This window comes from Ambystoma mexicanum, chromosome 13, assembly GCF_040938575.1.
Source record: "Ambystoma mexicanum isolate Mex_15411 chromosome 13, UKY_AmexF1_1, whole genome shotgun sequence".
Classification (NCBI taxonomy): Eukaryota; Metazoa; Chordata; class Amphibia; order Caudata; family Ambystomatidae; genus Ambystoma; species Ambystoma mexicanum.
In genome coordinates this window covers 651,816,623-651,840,058 of record NC_090938.1, presented here as the reverse complement: position 1 = coordinate 651,840,058, position 23,436 = coordinate 651,816,623, and the positions used below count along the sequence as shown (strand labels likewise).

Sequence of the window (23,436 nt, the reverse complement as noted above, 5' to 3'; positions counted from 1 at the left end):
ACTGCAAATCTCTGAATTCTACAGGATTGATGCAAGTAATTTGAAGTTGTGATATTGTATTGTGCCACGGAGTCAGTGGCTCCTGTCCTTGTGATTGATTTCTTATTCATTGTAGTAAAAGTAATATGACATGCATTACTCACCGTAATATCATTTCTGATGATTGTATCTCCTTAGATTCACATGCTGTGCATATAGTCCGACATCTGTGGTAATCGCAGAGTATTGCATCTTTCTTTCGAAGATGGAGGGGATGTCAACATGGGTGTGACTAACACTATCCCTAACGTAATGCGTAGTGTACCCAAACTTTCCTCACACATTGAGGTCCCTCTGGTGTGTTTTTTCTGCTGCGAGTGAGCCTTACAGTCAGTGTGAGCGAGTACAGAAGAGAGATGGTGTAAGAGTTCTATGTTCCTTCTACTCCACAAAGAGGGTGCAGGGGGGAGGGTGGACGCATGTGAATCTAAGCAGATACAACCATCAGAAATGCTATTAGGGTGAGTAATGCATGTCTTCTGATACTTGTGAATCTGCTTAGAATCACATGCTGTGCATAAACTAGCGAGCCAAGCGATGGTGATGTGATGTGTGAAGGAACAGTAGCAAAGAGGTCTTCGCACAGCTTGTCCCACCTGACAATCAGACCTAGTGTGTCTATCTAGGTAGTAGTGTTGTGTAAAGGTGTGTACAGAACTCCAGGTTGCTGCTTTGCAAGTGAAATCAAGAGGAGCATTTACAATGAATGCTATGGTAGCTCCTGTGCCCCGAGTAGAGTGTGCCCTAGGCGTGAAGAGTAGATCTCTCTTGGCAAGAGTGTAACACAGTGTGATGCAGTTAATGAGCCACTTAGAAATAGCTGATTTAGAGACAGGGTCCCCTTCTCTACCAGCTGCCACTGAAACGAAGAACTGGTTTGTTTTTCTTAGTGGCTTTGTCTTTTCCAGATAGTAGATAACCGCTCTCCTTACATCCAGTTTGTGGAGGCTTCTTTCTGCCACGTTAGTGGGGTTCTGGAAAAAGGTGGGTAGTTCTATGGACTGGTTTACATGGATTTACAAGATGAATTTGGGTGCAAAGAGAGGGTGTTCGCAAAACCACCTTGTCTTTGTGAATCGTGATGAATGGGTCCTGAACTGAAAAGGGCCTGCAGTTCACGAACTCTCCTTATAGGAGGTGATCGCCACTAAAAAGGCGGTCTTGTAGGCGAGTGCTTTAAGCCTAGCCTTGTGCATTGGTTCAAAGGGAAACCCCATTAGTCTGGTACATTCAGTCTCTCTTTACCCCTTCCATAAAGGCTTTAATTACAGGAATTTTCTACCATGAAACCTTGCTCTGCGACGTGGTGTATGCCGAAAGCACGGCTAAGTGGACTCTTAAGAGAATTGAAAACCAGTCCTGAATCAGGCGAGTTAGGTAAAGGACAATTTCTTTAGGTGAGCATTCAATAGGATTAATGCCTTTGCCATTACACCATATGACAAAACGCTTCAATTTGCTGGAGTAATAAGGCCTGGTCTTAGGTTTCCGTGCTTCTCTAAATATGTCCATGCATCTTTGAGGAAGCTGGAGGTGCCTGAACTCTAGGACCTCAGGAGCCAGGCTGCTAAATTGAGAGTTTGAGGGCATGGATGTAGTGTTTCCCTTAGTCTTCAGACAGCATGTTGTAGGGGCATGGCAGCTTCCTGGGCGGGGGGAGACTGAGATTGCAATGAGATGTGAGAAGCAAGAACCAAGGCTGGCGGGCCCCCATAGGGGCCACCAGAATCATCCAGACTGGCTCTTGGTGCATCTTGTGCACTATTCGGTTGAGCAGGGGAATCAGGGAATCGGGGAAAAGGCGTAGACAAATTTCCCAGACCATGTTATCCAACTATCCCGTTGGAGCGGTTCTGAGGGTACCTGGAGGCGTAATCTGGGCTTTGAGCGTTCTCCAAAGTGGCAAATAAGTCAATCTCTGGGAAGCCCCATTCTGCAAAGACGTGGAGTACAATGTCCTCCTGTAACCACCACTCATGCTCTACGGATAGGAGTCAGTCTCTGCCGAGTACGTCTGCCAGAAGATGGAGTTCCCCTGGAACAAGTTGCGAAAGGAGGAACATTTTGTGTTTGAGAGCCCACTTCCATATGTTCTGGGACAGTTTGGACAGCTGTAGAGAGTGAATGTCCCCTTGCTAGTTTAGGTAATACATGGCTGTAGTGCTGTCCATGAGGACTAGAACTGTCTTCCCTTGGAGGTGTTTCTGGAAGGCCTTCAGGGCCTTAAACACTGCTAGCTTTCCAACAGGTTGATGTAATTGGATGCTACCGCTGGGGACCACACGCCGTGCGCCGTCTGTTGAAGGATGTGAGCCCCCTACGCAGTCAGACAGGTGTCTGTGGTGAGAGTGGCTTCTACTGCGGGGGTGGTGAAGGTTTTCCCCCGACCACCACTGCAGAGACTGAATGAGGGCTGCCAAGACAACCAATAGATCGTCCCACTGGCCTGACACCATTGACTTACGAGGCACTCTTTTATGGGGCGCAGACGAGCATGAGGAACTAGGTAGACGCAGGAAGCCATGATCCCCAAAATCACCTGGTGACGGACTACATGGTGAGGGATCTGGAACAGCACTAGGCCCCATTGTACATCACTGTAACTTGCCAGGAGAGTGGTATTATTTGCGATCCTTGTGGCATAGGCCGCAGAGGCGGTGACCCAATTACCCAGCGCATGAAGCTTTTTACAGTCTTTGCCCGGAGGAGCTTCCGCCGAAGACAGTGGAACTCATGCCCTCTTCCGAGTGGTAGTGACCACCAAAGAATCTGGTGTAGCATGACCCCTTATGTAGAGTGGGTCGAAAGGTGATGGGCGGATTAATTATTCGACCCGGGAGTTGACCATCCGTGTGAGAGACGGGACAGCAAGGAAGGGGCCAGGTACCTCTTTATAGAGATCAGTAGGGGGATGGCTTGACTAGTCAGAGCCTTCACTTTGAGGATATCCTCCAGGAAGTCATGTGTTGCAATTTGGAAATGATCGGCTCCCCTTTTTTAGAATAGCATTCAACATCTGGTCGTCAAGAGGTGACGCATCCCTCTGTGGAGGAGAGGAAGGGGATCTAGGCAGATGACGTCTGGGTCAGGGGTATGCGTTGGTGATAACCAGTGGCCCTGATCCTCCGCCTGAAGTCTGGGTCTTGATCACCTGTGTCTTGTGCAAAAGGATTAATGTCTTCATAAGTATCCTCCCGTGTTGGGTCCTCTGGGACATCCAAGATATCTTCCTAGTGTCCCTGTGCAGAGATGGCTAAGGAATGGGGCAGGAGTCCTCTTCCCTGGGTCTTTTTGGTGTAATGCACCTGTCTGAAAAGTCAATAAACTGGCTCATTTTGTCCATGTATTGCTCAAAGCTCTCCCTGGTCCATAGGAAGAGGCAGGAGGTACTTTTGGGATTAGGTAAAATTGTTCTAAACCCTTCAGAATACTCCCCTCGACGAGAGGGGGTGCCCTTGTGCTCTGTGGCCGCTGAAATGATATCTGCAAGGGTTTCAAAAATTTTCAGCAGTTGTATCGAAGGTTTCAATGCGCCTGACGACGCAGTCTGTGACTCCACCAAGGCCTTGGGTGCTTGTGTGCCCTTGGACGGTGTGTCGACGACGGTATGTTTTTTAGGGTGAACACGCGTTCCAGTGGGACGCTCAGTCGCATGCAGCGAAAGCGGTTGAGTGGAGGGTGCTGAACCACAAGGTTTGGGAGGTGCCGTTGACATTTTCGGCGGCCCTGTTGGCATTGTGCACTTCTTCGACAATTCCGTCAAAGAGGCCTTAGGGGTTGCGCGTTTTTGTATCCGTGCTGCATGGGTGCCCTTGTCGCCGGGGTGTGATCTCTCCATAACAGAGCCGGTGGCCTGTCTGTCAGGGGCCGGGGACGGGCATTTGGGAGCCGGATGGCTTCCAATTCGGAGCCATGGCCGTCGACATATTTGTCGTCCGAAGCGACGGCGCCAACAGGGGAAAGGCTTTCAGAAAGTTACCTATACACCGGCCTAGTTCTTAACTTATTGGTGGTACAGAGGGTCACTAAAGTGAATCTGCTAAGTGCTTTGTTGTGCGCCACCTTGTTTGGGGTGCAGGGGGTGAATAACTCCCTGGGTTGAGAGTGACCGTCTAATAAACCGTGACAGAAGACCAGTTCCAAGTCTGTGGGAGACCACCTTGCAGTTTCCAAGGAGGAAGATCCAAGCCGCTTCTTCAGACCTAGCAGTGCCAATCCAACGTGAGCACCTGTCACTTTCTGGCACGCTGAAAAGCAAGCTTGTTACTCTTGGCTGTCTGTAAAGAAGCCCTTCCAGGCTGGTGCTGCCCTTTGTACCCAGTTGGCAGTAGCTAGTGACCGCTAATACCTTGGCCCTCAAGCTCAAAAGAAACACTGCAACCGTTTTTCACAGTAGTAAATTATTTTTGTCCTCATCACATATCATTTGGATCATCCATTATCTTTACTTTGTCGATCCAATCGACGTGTTAAAACAATTAACACTTACGTTTCTCAATTTAGTTATACAAAAGGTCACTTATGGACAAAAGAGTTCCCCTGTACGAGAAATTGATACCAGTACTTAACTTTGTGTTTGTCTAGCTGTTGCTATCACTTCTGCTCACCATCTACAAAAATAAAGAGTAGACTCTTTCAACCATGCCCTACATAATTAAAATCTCAGACTAGGAATCTAGGCTGGTACCAGCTGTCAGGGCTTTAAGTGGGCCAGGACTAGCCAGGGCTCATCCCTGGCAGTCTACAAACATTGCTGTTGAAGCAGGGCTCTCCAAATTGACCTCCCTCACTAAAATTCTTTAAAAATATGAGTGACAATATTGCTCTTTGCAAGTAGATATCACCTTCAGTAATGTTTAGAATTCCATTACAGGGAATCCATACCAAAATGGCAGAGATGTGGACATTTTTGTCCGTTGGTGTTTTTCTGCATCAATGGAATGATCCATGCCTGTCGCAAAATAAATAGTGCACTTTTTATCAACCTTGAAAGATGAAAGGTTAAGTCTTGACCACTGAAAAATCAAGCATGGGACGTGCAAGTTCACTAAAATCTCTATTACTGTTTATATGCTGAACATTTGTGAGCTTCCTGAAAGGGACTCCTGAGTAGTTCCTCTAGTGGGAAGTGATAAACTCGGGACAGGCAGAGCAGAGTCACAAACCTCTTGACATACCTACCGCGAGCAGGAATTCAACGCTGGACAGTTGTTTGTAGAAGAGACTCATTTCATACTTTAAACCAGAGTGTTATGTTTCTGCATAGCAAGAGGATAATTTCGACAAGGATATAGTGTGGATCAAACTAATGTCAAGGAGACCCAGCCTGAACAGTATGTACCAAGTTTATGTGCTGCCAGGACAGGGTTTCAATAACAGAGCGGCGAGCAATGTAGTTACTATTTGTGTGGTAGCAGAGCTTGGTTGGCTTAACACAGAATAGTACCTGGAGCTACTTTTGACCTCCAGACAGCCCATGTTGATATACCCATGCGATATTACCTCTTTCATGGCCATTTGGCATTCCTGCAAATATACACCTTTATCACTTTTTCCGAGACCACCACTGGTAAGGTGAGTGCCCCGTTGCCCCAGCATACCCTTGAAATAATATCTAGTGCCATTGAAGGCACGTAGAGCGTGTGGTGGGCGTGGTCCCCTCTCCTTTTCCTGGTTTCTATCATCCTGCCCCTCGCCCGACCCGATTGGTCATAGGATGTAACCCACAACAACACGGGCCAAGCAAAATGATTTTGGTGCCGCAACCGCGCCATTTCTGGAGACCACCACTGGCAAGGTGAGTGCCCCCAGGCCCCAGCCCACAGCATACCCTGAAAATAATACCTAGTGCCATTGAAGGCACGTAGAGCGTGTGGTGCGCACAGTCCCCTCTCCCCTTCCTGGTTGCTATAATCCCACCTCCTGCTCGACCCGATTGGTCAGTTACACCCTCATAAGGGACACTCCAGGGCAGCCCTCTGCTCGGCAGCCCTTGTGACTAAGGGCCCCAAGGCAAGGGTGGCTCCAACAGAGGTGGCTCCAGAAAGTGTAAGCAGGTGTCCGCAGAAGAAGCCAGTGGCCAGCACCAACCACCAAAGTAATTGTGGCATGGGTGGGGGAGGTAGAGCAATTACTCTACTCCAAAAAACGCTACCACTCTACATTACCCTACCTCGGAACTGTGACTGTTACCATATGCCACACTCAGATGGAACTTGTAAATGCCAGCATGTGCCGCACCTAGACGTAATCGTGAACATTAGCCGGCATCGCCTATAGGCGTAATCGTGAACATTAGCCGACGTTGCATCTAGATGGGATTGTGAACATTGGCCTGCGTCGCATCTAGATGGGTTGGAAAATGTCAGCATGTGCCACACTTGGATGGAATTATGATTGTTAGCATCTGCCCAATTAACCAATCCACTAACAATTTCACCCCTCTCCATATGCCTCTCAAACTCTAACCAAACCCATCCACAAGCCTATAACACAACAATCCGCACAAACTACACTGCAACAACAAAACAAACCACACAAACTCGCACAACAGCACACGACTACCGACCGGAGAACACCCCAAGCCCAGCCAACAGAGTTGCCGGGTTGAGGCAGCCAACAGCACATCACTGCTCTCTTGCACTTTTCCAGCTTATTCCCATTAACTCACCCCCCCTTTTCCCGAGCCACCAGCGGACCACTCCGGTGGTGATAGTGCGCGGTACAAATATCCTTTAACAACTTTCCTAATTGTCTTTAACTATGCTTAATTATGCAGAATGATTAGAAAGCTACCTTGATTACATTTAGAAATATATCATTCCTCAAAGCCAGGTGTAGATCAAAGGCATAATAACACTGAGAAGATATTACTTCATTAACTTAATTTCTAATGTGCAAAATAATTATCAAACTATCTTTGTACTCAAAAAGATAATGTTCAAAACATTGTTATAATACTTCAAGGAAAAAGTCAAGGTGTGTGCTGAATACTCCCTGTTGCAGCTCATAACACAGCAGCATCACACAAGTGGATCCATGGGTGTAATGCACAAAAGAAGCTGCTGCAAAACCAGAGATGAGAGATTCGCTAGAGCTGAAGAGGGTCAGAGATCTGCGCAATGACAGTGGGATGACAAGTAAATCCCATCAGTCTGCAAGTAGAAGGCTGACAAGTGTTGTGCGTTGAATGGACCATGCCAGAGCAGAAGGGAGATGCTGCGGACAAGTACCCACCAAGAGGCAGAAGGAAGGTTCATGACTGAGAGCCCTGCAAGGTGAGTCCAAAGAGGTCCCTGGAAATCCCTCAAGTGACCTACAGCTGCATGTCGGCTACTAGGGCCATAAGGAGCAGCAACAAGAGAGTAAACAAAGGCAGGAGGAGGCAAGAATTGGATGGTGTTTGAGGAAGAGGATCAGCCGCGTGTTACCACGAAGACTGAAAACGAGAAGATATTGGAGATAGACTACTTTGAGTTGAGACACTGAACCACTGTAGAAGGAGGGTTGCATAGTCCTAGTAAGCAGGCAGAGTGTTAGGCAAGAATTGATGTGTGTGAGACTACACAACACTGGTCTACTTGGTATTTGGCAACCCACCTTTTGGTATAGGGCTGTACTACACAAGCTGGTAGTGTGACTGAGCAGCCAGGCCTATCTCAAGAGGGGTAAACGTGAGCTGTAGCATTGAAATTTGCAAACACAAGTAGCCAAGTAACACGTGTACTGAAGGTTTTTATCTAACATCAATGTTTAAATAATTGTTCTTTGAAAAGGGCAGGATATGTACTACTTTTCCAGAATCAGCATAAGTTTAGTGGATACTCTTTAGAGATGTTCTTTACACACTTCCTACAACCGGAGTTGACATCATTCAAGAGGACAGTAATGGAATTTATGTATCACTAAAACACTTTGAAGATTCGGAGGTTGCAGAAAGGAAAGGTTAAAGAAGGAAAAAGAAACGGACTCTCAGGGCATGATAGTATACTTAAATCTTCCAATAAAGTCTAGACAAAATCGTTCCCAGAAATAATAGTCTAAAAACAAGTTATCACCTCTGAGGGACAGAAAATATCAAAGTCAATAGGCTAGAAGAGTCTGCAGGGAGCCAGGACAACCAAAGTCCATTGGAGCACTGTCTATGGAGCTGAGGCACTTCGTAGTTAATAGCAAGTCTTGCACAAAGTTAAAGGAGTTTTGTGGAAATCACGTCTAGGGTCACAAGCTGTTACTCTTGTGGAAAGCAGAGTTGCAATCAACTCTAACAAAATTAGCTGCTGCAAGTCTCAACTGAGAACAGCAAAGCTAAAGATACTGAGGTAAGTACCCCAAGTGTGAACAGTACCTCTGGTTTGAAGAAGAGTTGTCCTGCTGCGTTCTGTCCTGTTGCAGCAATGCAGATCCTGGATTGCTGAGCCTCAGTCGTGGGGGCAAGAGGGAGGACGTCTGGCGTCCTCCTGCGGCAGCAATTTGCAGGTCGTCGGCAGCTGCAAGCTCTCATTGGATGGTTTCAGCACGCGGTAAACAGCACCACCATGGATCTTGGATATCTGTTGGGCTTCCTTCACTCCTTGGGTCCTGAACTCTGGTGAGGGGACTCGAGCTCTGGTTGTCCTGCTTCAGGAAGGTCCTTCGGAGACTCCTGGATTTTCTGGCTGGATTGCAGACATTTCACTCGACTATGGACCTCGACCCCTGGCACTCGGTTCCTGCAGCAGCCAAGAAGTACAGCCAGTCGGGGGAAGATGGTCCAGTGGAGTTCGTCTCAGGGTTAGTTGGTCCCACTATCCCAAGGGAAGAAGTCGTCCCTTCCAGAGATTCTCTTGTTGATCAGAAAAAGGAGTTTCAGCACAGCAGCAGGGCTACACCGGGCAATTCAAAGGTCAAGGAGGATGCACCAAGCTTTGTTCATGGTTTCTTCATCGGGTGTGCTTTTCAGTGGTTGACACTGCCTCTAGTGCCAAAACCCTCGCCTTTAAGCAGGTTTCTACCATTCATGCACAGCCTAGGCTGTCACTCAAACAGCAGGGTGGCTGTCCTTTCAGGACAGCCAGCCAATCAGGAATGGTTGCATACAGGCACTCCTAGAGACAAAGGACAGGGGAGTTTGGGGAACCTCCCTCACTTCCTGCCCTTCCAGACACAATGAAGCCAGAAGCAGGTTTCAGGACTGAAGTCTGCCAAAGGCAAAACAAACAAATGGCTCAAACCTGGCTTGGCACGCAGAGTAAAACCCAAGAAAAACCTCAAATGGCGGGGAAAAAAAAAGACCAGGGCCATTTTGACATATACTACAGCTGAGGATTCAGCTTGCGGTAGAAAAGCACAATGGTAGAAAAATTAAATCAATGCCACCAGCCATTTAAAGTAGTGAGGGTAACATAAAAAATGTTACATGAGTATGTAGGGTAAGGGGTTACTAGGTAACCCCCCACAACTCCACATAAGATGGTGTGTGCTAGTCCTACAAAGAGAAAAAGGTAAGTAAAGTCAATTTCACTTTACTATTCTTGGGAAGAGTAGTTCACACAAGAAAATCTATTCAAACCCTATGATAAATCTAAAGGATTTCCCAGTGACATGTGTCACCATACAAAATGTAGATGCCTATGGGGTTTGTCAGACTCCAAAAACAGTGGAAACACAATCCAAATCAGGTCAAACCACATGAGTGAGCAAAAGGTCTCACTCACTCCAGTGTTAAAATTAAAAAGTCTGACGACCAGCGGATGCAGCCTTCCTCTACGCGAGCTCCCAGCTTGAGGGTCTGTAAGATGGTTGGAGCCCCCACTTGGACTCCCCACCACTGAAATGGTTGACCCACAGGGTGTATGAAGCCCCCCCCCTGCATAAGCGAGGAGAACAAGCAGAGAGAACCTACCCCGAAAGCGGGAGAAACAACGTTCGCTGTTGCAGCCGAAAGTGAAATTAAACCCTGCTTCCAGGCAGGGCCACGTAGCGTGCCCAGACGGAGCGGTGAACGGGCCCAGGGAAGAAGCACACCATCCCCGCGAGGAAGCGCTGAGGCAGTCTGAGCGATGTAACCCCCTCTCCTCCAGGCATCTGTAGAGTGACTGAGTCGGGCGATCCGTCAGGTCAAACGGAGCTCGCTGCATAAAGAACTCGGGGGAGGATATATGATATGATATGATATGATATGGTATTTGTAACGCGCCTATACACAGGTGTTTCAAGGCGCGACGAGGCAGGGAGGGGAGGAACAAAGGGAGACAAAACAAACGATCCTACTAGGCCAGGTGTCATTCAGATCGCGCAAGTGCAGGGGTGGGGGAGGGGGGAAAAGTGCAAGGGGAAGGGGAGGGGGGGAAGTGCAGTAAGGGTAAGTGGCGTAAGTAATAAATAAAAAGGGCCAGCTAGTGGCAAGTGCAAGGTAAGTGCAGAGCAAGTGCTGGGGAAGGGGGGGGGGTGTAGGGATACAGAGACAGTCCCGTAGTGCAGAGGGGTTCCAGGAGATGGTGGAAGTGCCCAGGGAGAAGTGGGGCACTGGCAGAAGAATCCCGAGGCAATACCAAGGAAGAGGATCCCCGCCAAACCGCACCGAGCGAGAGTTCCAACCCACATAGGAGTCCAGAGCCCGACCTGTGCGACTCTGGTGTTAAGAAGTGAAGCCCCGCAAGACAGCCAGTCCGGTCGCAAGGGGAATCCCGACGCGCCCTGACAGAAAGGGCTCCCCGGCATAGTATATCAGTGGCGGGTCCTCGTCACAGCAGATGTCAGACTCTCTACCCGGAGACTCAGTGAAAGAAGTCCACCCCACAGTGCACACGAAGGTGAGGAGGAGCGGCCCAAACAAGCCTTAAAATCCAGCACGGCATTAACATTAAAGGACTAAGAGACCCCCCCCGTCCCCTGCCTGCATAAGTGGTGCGACACTCCTGCCTGAGGAGCGGATACCGCACCGCACACGCCCACACATAAGGGGATGACCCGTGAAACGGGCAGCCCTCTCTTCGTGGCACTGATAATACGTGATCACCGCTGCACATATGCAGTACTGAAGAGGCCACAAGGAGTACGGAGGCCTCTCAAGGGCACCCCCTCTGTTCCCCCCCCCCCCCCCCCAACACCAGTCTAAATTCAAAGAAGGGTCCGGGGCCCTGTCCCGTGTCAAAGATAATAGATCTCCCTCAGAAGAAGTGGGTACACCTCGGGCGTTACACCAGCAACGGCTGTCCCCTGAAGAGAGGCGCCCTGCACCGTGGAGAAGAGACACCCTTGGACGCGGCCAAACTCCAACCACTTACGCGGCCCAAACTCCAACCACTTCGATGCCCAGAGATCATATGAAAAGGAAAAGAAACGCACAAATAAAAAGTGAACAGTTAGATGTGGCTCACCTCAGCGCACAGGGAGCTTGCGTGCCCACAGAGAGAAACTGGGTACCGGGTGTGCCGTGCAGTCCTATACCAAGGGCAGGGAAGAAACGGTTTCAAGTAAGAAGGTTGCTGAGTTGCTGGCATCTGGGGTGGAGGACATCAAGAGGGGCACACCTTTACCTGAAGGAGCACTGCCAACCCCACAGATCCTATTCGGGTCGTCATAATCTGTCACCGGTCACATATTCTCCAAGTTGCAGGGAGGGCTAACTAGTAGACGGCCACACACCAATGCAAGGTGCTATCCCCCGCAAACAGTCCAACCATGCTGCACCTTGGGTCCTGAAGTGAGGGTTCCCCAGCACTTCATAACCTCCAGTGGGCATTGTGAGAGTGCGAGAGCAATCACACTGAAACCTGGAACCAGAAATTAGGATTCATAGGGCATTATAACCAAACGGAACTGAGATCAATCCATAGAGGTCATCCCTTCTCCCCCAAGGGGGATTGTGAGAAATCTGAGGGCATCCTCACATTTAGGATCTTAGGAACACCCCGCAGCCAACCAAGAGAAAGACGAGACTACCAGAACTCGACTCCAGGGGTGGACAAGCGAGGGAGGATCACCTGGTTGGAGGATCCTTGGGAATTGGGAGTGGGGTACCTGCAGGCAAGACATGGTATCCCCTTTCGCTTTCAAACGTCAACTCAACCACCCCCAAGCCTTTATGGGCTATTACAAATCATCTCCCAACCTTTGTCCTTTAATGGCACTGTGACAAAGAAGAGGCGACTAGGAGTAATGACCTAACAACTCTCATGTCCACTTTAACACTAGGACGAGTAAAAAGCTTGCTAAAAATCTATGGGCTTCAGACATGTCCTCTTAATCAAAGTCAGGCAGAACTGGACAATGGAACACACCTGCAGCCTATTGAAGGACTACAGGTGTATAAAACGAGAAAGCAAAAACAAAGAGGTGATGGCTGGAAGGTTTAGACTGAATCTTAACCACTGGCATTGCTCGGGGCAACCCTCCAGACCATCGTTCTTCGCCTGCCAAGCCATTACAGAAGGGGAAAGACCATATGCAAATCAGGCTTGGCCCCACCCCAAAAGGGGAAGTCCAGCCCGAACTGCTGGGCCTAGAGACCCAAGCTACTCCTCACTGATGAGGCCCAACAAGGCCGAAACATGTTTGGGGATGCTTGTGGTCTCGTGCAGAAGGGATGTGACCAAGCAGTTCAGGCTGGACTGCGCCTTTTGGGGTGGGACCAAGTCTGATTTGCATATGGTCTTTCCCCTTCTGTAATGGCTTGGCAGGTGAAGAACGATGGTCTGGAGGGTTGCCCAGAGCAATGCCAGTGGTTAGGATTAATTCTAAACCTTCCAGCCATCACCTCTTTGTTTTTGGTATAAAACGAGAAACCAATAAGTGAACAGAGAGACACCTGGGGAACCGTCGAGGCAAAGCGAAGCTGGAAACCCCAGAAGACTGGAGGCAGCCATGTTGGGAACTGAGGTGGAACCGGGATGTCGGGCAACATCCCCAAGCCGTGGGGAGCCTCCAATGCGAAGTGGGAGCAAACAGAGCTGCATCAAAGCCAGAGTGAAGAGAACGATGTGTCCGTCCTCGCAGAAGCAGAGGAGCATGCTGCACCAACCGAGCTCCAATCCACAGGCAAGCGGAGCTTGCAGAAACAGAAGCAGCAACCGGAGCAGAGAAGAAAAGCAGCGGGAGCCGCCGGAGGAAGAAGCCGACGACCGGTGAGTCCTGGGAAAGCCAATTAGAGACCGGGGCATTCTGGGCGGGATGCAAAAGCGTAAGCTGCTCTGAAGGAATAAATGCTTCAGTTATAGATGAATTTGTAATACTAAGTGAATACAAGAAAGGCAAGTTGTGCTAGGCACAGTAAACGTCAATATTGAATAACAAAATGAAAAAGAAGCAAATCAAGTCGAATTAAGGACTCCAACTACAGAATTGAAGTCACGTCTGAGAAACTATTTGTTGAATAGCGAACTGATTGAACCCTAAAACCGTGCTTAAAAAGGACAGTTACATACATACTTGAAAAAAGCATGAAGGGGAGAAAAAGGGTCACCAAAAGTGAAGTGTGATTAAGAGCCTGCAATACAATGAGACATTGAATATGTTCAGAACAAGGATGCCAAGGACGTGCTTAGAAATACGTGGTACTCTATGGAAAACTGACACAAGGAAACAAAGTTAAGGGAAGACAGAGGAAAGATACAGAGGAGCCTGTGTGTGAACAGGAGAAATAAGGGTTTCAGGTTGAGCGACCTGTGATGAGTGGACCGTGTGGTTTGACAAATGCGCCCAGGCCAGAGAACCTCAACGTGTTGGAAAAAGGTCAAGATGAACATGCAAATTGTCAAGAAGTAAAACTACCATTGTTGCATTTAGAACTTGGCGAAGGAAACCATGAGCTGGGAAGAATTGTTGGAAATTACCTTGAGGACGGAGTCAACACGACCATTTCTTTTGTGATCACAGTTACATTGAACTTAGGGAAGGGAACCCCGAGAACGTTTTGGAACTGTATTACTTTGAGTCCAAGAGACAGTAACTTGAAAACTGTTGTGAACTTGTTTATACTTGGGGAGGGGGAGCTGAAGAAGAGGCCCCGAGCTGGAAATAACTCCGAATTTTAATTTTGGAACACTGTTCAGTTTATGGTCGACATCCCTACACATTGTTTTGCTTTAGGTGTGAGGGCAAGCATAGGTTTTGGACTCAGACATACTTTTAAGTTGACCTTATTGACAGACTATCCTTAGTTTCTTTAGGTAGGGAAATCCCACCTTCGCATCGGGCACGTTGGGCCTTACACCATCCTGACATTTAAGTTAATACAAGTATTTTTGTTAATATTGAATTTGTTGTCTGTGTCGTAATTCATGATGCCGTCACAAGAGCCACCCCCTATGGGACTCAGAAGGTGAGCCTGCTATGCTTAACACCCCCTAGAGAACAGGGTAAGCGGTATCCCTTTGGAGAAGACTCCCCTTAGGGGATAGGAACACCACAGAAAAGGGGTACAAATCACCATCCCTCCTCCTCACATGATTACAACTTTATGTAATACATAGGGGCTAGGTGGTATGAAAACCCCATACACCCTTTTATCATGGCTAACTTGGTTTAAGGCCCTAACTATGCCCAATCTCCATGAAAGACGGCCAATGGAAGAATGGACGAGCCCCCTGGAGGAGCGGTCAGAGAAGAACCAATCATGAGACAGTCTCTGCAGGTCCCACAGAGTGTTACTGCGTCAACGAGATCACAGGAGGCGTGACAGGCGAGAGTAAGAATTCAAGTCTCGGCATGCGCTGCCGCAACATGCACTGAGAGAGAGCTGCAAGGCAGACGAGCGGCCAGAGCAGCCCGGATAGGTGGCAAGAACAAGGACTAAGCACCTCAGAGGGCCAAAGCACAAGGCAGCCTAAAAAACACCTAATTGACCCTGCTCCGAGTGAGTCAGAAGAAGGACTCGCAAGAGGTGGAGGTAGAGCCCAGCAGTGCCAGGAAACTCGACCCGACTGGACGCCCATCCCGAGGAGCCCCTCTCTCAGAAAGCAAGTACATGGTGGGCAAGCGAGGAAGAGCCCCCCAGTGGCGAGTTAGAACAAGTAAAGCCCCATAGGGGGAGAGCTGGAAGAAACCCCAGAGTGGGAAGTGAGAACGAGTAAAGCCCCGGAGTGGGGAGAGTTGGAAGAAACCACAGAGGGGAGAGTGAGAACAAAGAATGCCCCAGAGTGGGAAGAACCTGAAGAAAGAATGAGTAAAATCCCAGAGTGGGTGAGAGACTGAAAAAACTCCCAAGCTGCGAGTGGGAAAGACAGAAAACGCAGGGTGGGGAGAGACTGAAAGAACTCCTGAGTGGGGAGTGAGAAGGACAGTAGTCCCAGAGTTGGGAGTGGTGGAAATAACTCCTGCATGGGGAGTAGGAAAGAGCAAGAACCCAGAGTGGGGTAGAGAGCTTGAAAGAAAACCCAAGCGGGAAGCAGACCAGAGAGGACTGGGCTGGAGAACCCATACAACATTCAAGTCTCCAAAACCTGTACAAACTTGGACTGCAAACAAAGGCAAGAGGCCTTTGATAAAGAGGGATAAGGGTTGGGGTTGGAAGCCAGCATCCATCCCTTTTAAGGGGGTAGTTCCCTAATCTACCTCTGTTGGTTTGGTTTCTTGTCTTTTGTAGGACAGGGAAAACAGTTGAGTAGAATAGGATTCCAGAATAAGGACTTATTTATGTCTAGACATCCCGACGAGCACCCTTTTTTAAACCTCATTATAGAATAGGGCTTGGTCTTGTAGGAGTAGGGAAAGAGTAGGATTTGACAGAGAGAAAAACAAACCCCCCTTTGATCCATGCATCTGTGTCCTAAGTCCTAATTCTGATCCATCACAGAAGAAAAAAATCAGGAGAGAAATCTGCAATGCACTGGCAGGATTGATGGTTTATATCTACACAACAGCATGCTGGGCATTGTGCAAAGGAGAAACCCCATTGCTTTATGGACCCTGGAATGTTCACACGTGCGCAGCAGTAGTAACTGCACATTGTGTAATCGAGAGAAACCCACTATGCATGCTGAAATAAGGGGCTCACATGTGCACAACTCAGCAATGGGAGAAGTTGAGAAACCGGCAGGAAGGGAATTCTGAAATCTGGAGTGAAGGATAACACCTACTTAACCATCACAGTTAAACAGTGTGGGCAGGATAGAAATTGCATTCTTGAACCTGGAATGAAGGTTCACGTGTGCTCAGCAAAAGTAATTGAGTATTGAGAGAAGTAGGAAAACCTGCAGGACATTATGGAATCTGGAGTGAAGGTTCACACCAGCATAACCATTGGGAGGACAGTCCAACTAAGGGCTTCGTGAAACAATACATTGAGACAGTACATAACTCCACTCTTAGTATAAGGCTGTACCACCTGAGAATGTTGATAGCATGGACAGAGCAGTCAGGCTCACCTTAGGAGGCAGAGAGGGTTGTAGCATACATATGGTCCAAAGAAACACTGAAACAGTATGTATTGTAAAAATAAAGGTTTTATTTAAATATAAGTAGACTAAGAAATCTTGGTAAAGTTAAGTACCATCAACATCATATAAACAATTATTAAAACCAATGTAATACTACCTTAAGTATAACCTTATTGATAGTACACTATGCAGTCAAGGGGAGTCAAACCTTTAAACACATTCAGAACGGCGGCAAGCTATTCTTCGGGAGAAAAACCAGGTTATATATACTTTTAGAATACAATCAGTAATTCAAGGGTAGTAGACCCTGCCAGTCATGCAGTGACACTCAGTTATAGAAATCATTTAATAAACCAACCCAGTTACAAGTATACACCTTGTAACAGATATTACAATATATTTCAAGGTAAGTAATTGACCTATTGGTACATAACTATATGGTACCTATTAGCTAGTTATACCAAGTATACTATACTTAAGTGTATAGTACAGTTTCTAAGGTAAGAACCCTGAACCAATTTTAGAATAGCCCCAAAGTTATTCAGGGAAGCACAACCCAGGGATACAAGTTTAGAAGAGCACCAGCTATTAAAGGTGAGTAAGACCTATATACTTTAAAGAGGGGTTATCAGTAACTCAAAGCTAAGTATTAACTCAGAGACTGTTTTAGCTCTGTATAAAGTAGAGCAAGGAAAGCAAAACCCAGCGGTACACTTTAAGAAAGACACAATGTATTTCAAGGTAGTGTGAGAAGCCCAACGGTATTCTCCCATTTACTCCCCCTGGATCTTCCATTCAGATGGCCAGGGAAGGGCCATCACTTTTGGATCCCGACCCTGGGAGTGGCCAGGCGAGGGAGGATCACCGGAGTGGAGGTCAAAGGATTGGGAGGAGGATACCCGAAGGGTGGGACATGGTATTCCCCCAGTCCCAATAATACCCCAGCCTACTCTCCCTCAGCTTTCATGGGATCAAACTCACCCAATCGCCCTTCCCCATTTCCAATAAATACTGAGACGAGGAAGCAGAAACTAAGAGCAGTAAAGATTACCCATAGAAACAACATGGGGAAAGTAAGGTAAACCTGCCATAGAAAGAACTCAAGTTGTCCCACGAATAGAGTCAGGCAGGGTCAGGCATTTAATAATGACACCCGACTCCACATTACTATTATTTCCACTATAAAAAGGTGTGGTTTCACACAAGGAAGTGAGCGAGCTGGGGATGCCACCAAGACCTGAGAAGCCAGGGAGCTGAGAGCAGCAGGAGAAACAGCCTGGAGGAGAATGGTGTGCTAAGATGCTGGCCCGGTGTTTGAGAGGGGCTGCAGCGAGGCTGGGGAGCCGTGACTCCAAGGAGCCGGAAGAAGGCAGCCTGTATCCTGCGGGTGGCCTTTTGGCAAATGCTTGTTCCCTTGGGATGTGTGCCAGTCCCAAGAGTGTCCCAGGGGCTGGTGGTGAGACCCGGACCTCAACCCTGTGTATTCAGCGGAATTGTCAACGCAACACTGCCCGGTGAGTGAGAAACACAGGAGCGTGCGTTTGATTGAAGCGGAGTGGGAGAAAGACAATTTTAAAGCGGCACAGAGCGGAAAGGTTTGAAAGTGTGCGAAGGACAAAAGGTATACAAAATAAGCAGAAGAAAATAAATATAAGAAAGGAAGTTGTGCTAGCAGCGCGGAAGAAGAGAAACGCAAAAGGAATGGCATGTGAAGAGTTTAAAGAGTGTTAAGCATGTACGACGAAGAGGAATGCAAAACTTGCACGTTAAAGAGAGGACAATGTGTTAGGCGTGCAGGATAAGCACGAGAAGAAAAAAAAAAAGGGAAAATGCAAGAGTGCACAGTGAAACAAAAGGAACAGAAAAAGGAAGGTGCAAGTGTGCACAGGTAAGAAGCCAAGGAAAACAAGAAGGGGTGCAGGAAGCACCTGAAGGTGAATGGTTTGAAAGAAGAGTAGGAAATAAAGAGAAGGGTTGCAGATCAGAGTGGTCATGCCTAGGAGGAGCAAAGAACCAGGCAGTTTCAAAAGTCTCAGATTGTACCCCACAAGTGAAGTGTGTGTGAAAGAACTGTGTACAAAAGGAAAGGTACATCCTGGCAAGTTGAACTGGTGTTTGAAACTGAAAAGGGCCTGAGCTTGTCGAAGGGAACCCTGAGAGGCCCAACCAAGTTGGAGACTTCTTGTTTGTTGTAGTGTTCAACGTATTGAAGCTTGGGGAAGGGAACACTGAGAAGCGTCAACACTAGTTGTGTTATATATATTTTGTGGCGTTTTAAACTGTTTGGGGAAGGGAACCCCAAGGAACCCAAAGATACTGAAGGGATTTGAAACCACTTCTAGGGCTCTGTGGAGAAGGTCTTACGAAACAGCCCTTTTTTAACTCATTTTTGTGACATTGACCAACCTACACCTGGTGAGAAGACCACCTGAAACCAACTTGGCTTCCAATTTTCTGTTGAACCACTATGTTCCTTTTTAAAGACTTCCAATCACATTTTTGTAAAGAGTGAGGGCAAGCATAGGTTTAGACACAGGCAGACTTTTATTTTGGACTCTTCGACATCGGCGACCTTTAGAAACATTAAGGGAACCATTCCTTTAGCCTTAGGGCCAGTCAGGCACTACGCCAACCCAGGAACCTTAGTAAATAAAAGTTTAAAAAATACCACCTTAGAGTCTGTGTCTCTCTTGATACCATGCCTGTCATCACAGTAGGTACACCTTATTGGTGAGCTTTTACACTCATTCAGTTAAGGATACTAAAACAGTACCAACACTTATTACTTTTTAGAATGTGGGAAACCCCATTCGAAGTTAGTAAGGCAACTTGTATACTTGTACATGCGACTGCTTACATAGTAGTGGCTCGCACCCACAATTGTTATAGGAAAATTACAGTTCCACTGTTTAACTAGTAGTGGCTTGCACTGGGAATTGTTAGTTACAACACTGATAAGAAAGTCCTTTTATACCTATTAAAATTTCCAGACAGAATCCTCATCATTCAAGTCTTTCCCTAATTTATAGCATGAGATTTCTCAGATGCAGTAGAGGGACCCTATTGGTCCAGGTGCCAGCTGTAGGCAAGTCAGGATAGGGTTCAGTTGCAGGAAAGTCAGAGTACCAGACGATATCTTCTTTAACAATTAAGTATTAGCTTCAGAGTTAGGTAAAAGTGTTCAGGGACTTCAGAGAAGCATCCCTATATGTGTTCCAGTAGTAGGCCTGGGCAAGTGGTATGGGCAAACTCCCAACCACACGAAACACCCCCTCAGCTTCACAGGATTCACACAGGTATTACCCAAGCCAACACAGTACCTTAGGAGAAAAGAGCTTCGGAGTGGATGCCTTCAGGATGCAGCAGCACAGGACCCCGTCCCTCGATTCTTGATCTGGAACTGGACGGGAACTTGCAGCAGCAGTTGTCAGAGGAGGCTTCCAGAAATGGACTCTTCACGGATTTTCGCTGCTGTGTGGATTTAGCACCCTTTTACAGGATGAAGAACGAATATCGCTGGTCAGTCTCTTCACTAATATGGTCCTGCACTATGATGTAGAGGCTTCCAGGATTCGAAATCGTGTCTCTGGAGATCCAGCAGGAGTCCACCAAAGTGTCGGAAGGATTAAGACTTCGGAAGACCATGCACTGCATTCAGAGTCCCAAGGTATTGGCGGTTTGTAGCCCAGCAAGGTCGCAGCACGTTGTGGAATGGCTCAAAATGCAGGTCTTCCTGAGACTAGAGGATCTCACCAGCCTCTGGGTCGGAGTCGTCACATTTGGGACACCCAGGTCGATTGGAAGGAAGTGTTGCATCAGGCTCCAGTCAAACAGCAGGCTTTCCGGTTGCTGGAAATTGCTAGAGATGTCTTTTCATCATCTTCCTCTTCAGATTCAGCTCCAGTGGTTGACGTGTCAGCAGTTTCCAGGTTCGGAGTATTTATCAGAAACGACAGCACAACTTCTGCAAACTCTCCCCACTGTTTACAGAATAGGGCAGTCTCGCTGTCCAACCAGGACAGCCAGCCCCCCCCCCCCCCACCCACCCCCATTGAGACTTGGTTCCTTTCAGGCAAGGTTAAAGACAAAGGGCTGCAGAGTTTTGGACTCCTCCCTCGCTTCCTGCATTCTCAGACATTCTGGAGCCTTGGCTGGGAATACAAAGGACTCCTGTGAAGAAGACAACATGTCCACTGAGGTCGTTCCCACCTAGAATGGCAGCTGAAGACCCCAGAAACAAGCAAACAAGAAAAAAGGAGGAGCCCAACATTCTAGCAGAATGGTGGTTCTTCTGTACATTAATGAGGCTGATTTAATCTATTTTCATGTGTAATGTCTGTGACATTGTTGACATTGTGTAATGTCTGTGTGATTGAGTGAGTCTCGGAAGGATAGCTCAGCGGCAACGTGCTCACTTTGGAAGCAAGACGATACAGAGCAACACAAGTTCGAACCCCGGTCCGCGCTTAGAAACCTCAGGGTATTAAGTGCATTATAAATAACCCATCATATCATATAGGATTTATGGATGGGTGTGTGAACAAACAAGTGAATGCGCATGTGTTTGTGCTTGGCGGAGGAGCAGATTTTGACGGTGGGGGACCGGGGGTGTGGCATATACAGCATTTTTTACTGGGCATCTATGAGAAAGCAAGGATGATGTATGTGATATTACGTTGCTAGACTGCATTTTGGTGCAGGCATTCTAGCCATTTCTTACTGTGGCATGACAATTCTTTACTGGGCATCAACGGTAACGCAAAAAGTGTTATTATGTGTGTAAACTGGCCTACATTCTGCGGCCAGTTTGGACATCTTTTCTTATTGCAGAATGGCATTTTTTATTGCAAAGCTAAAGGGAGTATGTTCTTACATGGGGAAACTGCCAAATATTGTTAGGTCCTGCATGGACATGTTTTCTTATAGTATTATTACTGGCATTATGAGCAACGCAAAGATGACTATATTCCTATATGGCAGTACTGGCATATATTGATACAGCCAGCACTGAAATGTATGGGCATAGCAAGGGTGAAAATATGGGCAAAGGCATCATGAAAAGGTGTTTGGGAAGTGCTCCTGTGCACAGTTGGTGACTTGCATCTATTGGGGTTTTGGATTGCGGTTGCCCTACAAAACCAATTATAAACTGTCTTTTTATCCAAATTTTCACAGAAAGTGTGCTGTACAATGTACCATTTTAACCCATTATTCAAACCAATTTCTCAAATGGAGGGAAGGGGAACCCTGCTGAAGCACCCTTGGTTGGTTTCAGGCTCCCTCGCTTTGCCCGGTGACGCTGGCATATGTGTGAAATATTTATGCCCCTCCAGTTAATAAATTCACAAGCTACCACTGGATTCTGCAATTCAACAAAGCTGAAGTCCACGAAAGCTTGCATAGCTGCCGGTACAAAAGGGAATAGCCCACTCAACAATCATATTCCCTAAATCTCAGACACCTGAAGCCAGTTAGTGAGAGGGAGACAGAGGTAAATAAACAGAAAGACCAGGGATTGGAAGGAATTAGCCAAACCGTGCACAACCTCAATAGTCACCCACAGCAGTTCCCAATCAGAAAGGGATGGTCCAAAATTAGGAGTCAGCCTCCTATAAAACAAACAGGTCTTTGACGAAGAGGCTGTGGGAGTTGGGCACTCATTTTGATACGTCATCGGAAAAGAGCCGAAGGAGCTGGAGACTGAGACCAGAGGCTGAATGAGAGACAAAGGAGACTGGGGGGAGGAGGGGGTTGGAGGAGAGACCCAGGAAAGTGGAGAAAGAAGCAAGAGGAGCAGGAGGCAAGGAGTTTGAGAGTGGTGGCTGAACAAAGGAAAAGTAACCAGACAAATGGTTAGAGGAGTCAAGGGGGTTGGGGGCGAAGAGGGGGAAAAAGCTGGAGAGGAGGCAAGAGATTAAAGTTAAGGGTCCGAAATTGCTGGGATCTACTTTTAACCCCCCCAGGCCAACAGATGCCATACAAATATACCATCTGGCATTACCTGTGTGTGTTTTGGATTATGTATAAAAGAGCATTAGGACACATCTAGAAGATATTTAAAGCATAATGGGTCCCATATAATTAATAAAAAGGAGTAGTTTGCACCACACGTGGAAGTTCAATTTAAAATATGTTATGTACTAGCTCCTTATTCCTCAGGGGTAGCTCCTGCTTTTGGGATATGCTGGACACTCCGAAGCTGTTGTCTAGCTCCTGGTTATCAAATCTTCATTTGAAACCCTGGAATTAATACCTTGAGATGAGCAGAGGAGAGCCTTGAGAAGGAAAACATTTAGTGGGAAAGGGGAATGAAGATGGTGCAGAAGGAATGAGAGCAGGGCTTGAAGTCTCCAAGAAATGTGTCACTAGAGGGGGAATTGAAAGAAGACATCTACTAGGCAAGGCAGTGAAGGCTGAGGAGATGGGGGCAAGTTAGAACCACCGGAGTAATATCTGCGTTTGGAGAGAGTGAGCTGCCCAGAGGGATAAGAAGAGAGAAGCAGAAGATAGGGGGGGCAAGGAAACAAAAAACCAATTACCAAGAAGTTAAGAGAAGGGGACTGAGAAAGAGGACACATTGATGCAAAAGATACGTACAGACACCAAGTACAATCAGGATATAAGGAGGGAGAAGGGGCTGGCAGGAAAGTAAGACTAAAGTATGGTTGAAGAGAAAGGAGGTGGAAAAAAGACGAGAGGGTGGTGTGGAGAGAGGGGGTAGAGGATTTAAGGGATTGAGGAGAGTAAGGAGAGGGTTGGGGAAGAGATTAACGAGAATGAGGAGGCTGGCAAATAAATTCAGGCAAGAGAGGAGGAGAATCTTAAGAAGAAGGTTGGTGAAGACCCCAAACAAAGAGAGAAGAGGCTGTGGAATGACAACATTGCAGCTGTAGAGGTAGCACCCCCCCACACAATCTTAGAGGAGTGAACTGGAGGCAGGCAGAAGGAGCAACAAGCACGCAGCAAGTCATCGAGTTGGCAACTGATATTAGGCCAGTGCATCAGAACAAAGTCCCACAGATTGTGAGGTTGAAGTAGT

At 47.4% G+C, this 23,436-nt stretch overlaps 1 protein-coding gene across 3 annotated transcripts in view; it reads right to left on the bottom strand.

The window, feature by feature from the left end:
- Positions 1-23,436, bottom strand: part of COPZ2 (COPI coat complex subunit zeta 2) — a 200,147-nt gene that overhangs the window by 79,650 nt on the left and 97,061 nt on the right. The window lies entirely within an intron of this gene.